This window comes from Sinocyclocheilus anshuiensis, unplaced genomic scaffold (genome assembly GCF_001515605.1).
Source record: "Sinocyclocheilus anshuiensis isolate Anshui unplaced genomic scaffold, SAMN03320099.WGS_v1.1 scaffold1598, whole genome shotgun sequence".
Lineage (NCBI taxonomy): Eukaryota > Metazoa > Chordata > Actinopteri > Cypriniformes > Cyprinidae > Sinocyclocheilus > Sinocyclocheilus anshuiensis.
Window position 1 is genome coordinate 68,620 of NW_015542438.1, and position 2,203 is coordinate 70,822.

At 44.9% G+C, this 2,203-nt stretch overlaps 1 protein-coding gene across 2 annotated transcripts in view; it reads right to left on the reverse strand.

Moving 5' to 3' along the window:
- LOC107693581 (protein tyrosine phosphatase non-receptor type 12) overlaps window positions 1–2,203 on the reverse strand; it is a 17,686-nt gene that overhangs the window by 14,781 nt on the left and 702 nt on the right. The gene's annotated exons all lie outside the window — the stretch shown is intronic.

Below are 2,203 nucleotides of genomic sequence, written 5' to 3' on the forward strand. Positions count from 1 at the left end.
CACACACAAATAAAGAACGTGACATCACACACACACACACACACACACACACACACAAATAGAGAAAGTGACATCACACACACACACGGATAGAGAACGTGACATCACACACATACACACGAATAGAGAACGTGAACACACGAATTGAGAAAGTGACATCACACACACACACGGATAGAGAACGTGACATCACACACACACACACGAATAGAGAACGTGACATCTCACACACACACACACACACGAATAGAGAACGGGACATCACACACACACATACGAATAGAGAACGTGACATCTCACACACAAACACACACACGAATAGAGAACATGACATCACACACACAAATAGAGAACGTGACATCTCTCTCACACACACACACACACACACACACACGAATAGAGAACATGACATCACACACACACGAATAGAGAACGTGACATCTCACACACACAGATGATGCCAACCCTGAAACAACATACAGAACTACCACATTTCGCTATAAGTTTGATTGCATCATATAGTAATTGCTGTTAATAGTGTTCATCGGACAAAGTGACATCATGACACAGAGTCATTAATGAACACAGGAAAACAGGACAGAGGGATGAACACACACTCGTTTCTCACTGGAAGTATTTTTACACTAAACAGGATGTGGATGTCAAGGTCAGAAGCCACACACACACACACACACACACACACACACACACACACAGATCATCTGCTGTGTTTTAATGGGACGGTGACGTCCACAGTAATCACAATCCCATCCCAGCAGTCTTCACTACAAGTATAGGCTACTTCATTTTCTGCATTCTAAGTACACTACGCTGACTGTGAGCATGGATGCACACTATCTAGTAGACATTCCTTTTTAAGCGCTCAAATCATTCTCACATATAAAGCGGGCTGTATGTGGACGGTGAGCGGGACTGATGATGAACACTGCGTCACACAGATGACCGGGAGATGAACACAGACGAGGGAAGTGAACATCCAGCTCCAGCCCTGTGGCTGTTTAAGGTATTTGAGTAACAGGAAATGCAGAACACACACTCTCACACACACGCACATACACACACATTCTCACACACACAGAGACACACAGACAGCTGTGACTCCATGAGGAGGGTTCATTCAGGAGAAAGCCTCACTGCCTTCCCATAATCCCCTGCATCAGGCAGAGGTCGAGCGATATGTCACCCACATAAAGACATGAAATAATCCTCACAACGCAAATAAAGCAAATCCAAGCACACATGTAGGACAGCATACGCTAAAATGTGCAATAAGACTCTTACGAGCCCCCAGATCACACACAAAACTATTGCTACATCACTTCCTGTAAGGGCTTCTGGGAATTTCAGAGCTTTACTGGAGCAACTTTTATCCTCGTAAGCTCCAGAAAACACACAGAATTAAATCAGAGCAGCAGAAACAAACAAGCACAGGAGGAATGCAGTGTGTGTGGACACTGTGACAGAACCAAACACACACAAGCCCCTGACCTCTGACCTCTCACTGACTCTCAAACACAACAGATTACCCACAACACACTGCTGCAGATCAGAAAGCAACAGCAGAATATCTCACAGCGCTCCATCAGCTGAGAGTGTTTATGAACAAACATGACCAACTAATTACAAACACATCAGTGGCCAGGAGACATTCTCCATTCTGCTTTGGTTCATTTGAATAATTAACAGATAAACTGATCACAGCTGACCTTCATCGGCCGGAGTCATCGTCACAGACACCAGATGAAGAACTCCTTCATCATGAGCATCTGCAACAGCTGTCACAATCATCTCTCTCTCATCCCTCACAACAACAACACTGAAGAGCAGAGATGAAGATGCTGAGGATGAGGATCTCACACACACACGATCTTCATCACACAACAACACTGCTGTCAATCTACTCGTCACGTCAAAAGTGAAATCAAGCGACAAGAAGCTTCAGTGTGTGTGTTTGAGAGTTTTTAATGTGTGTATGTGAGTGAGTGAGTGAGTGAGTGAGTGTGATTGTGTGTGGGAGTGTGTGTGAGAGTATGTGTGTGTGTGTGTGTGTGTGGTGTGTGTGTGTGTGTGTGTGTGTGTGTGTGTGTGTGTGTGTGTGTGTGTGTGTGTGTGTTGTGTGTGTGTGTGTGTGAGTGTGTGTGTGTGTGTGTGTGTGTGTGTGTGTGTGTGTGTGGTGTGTGTG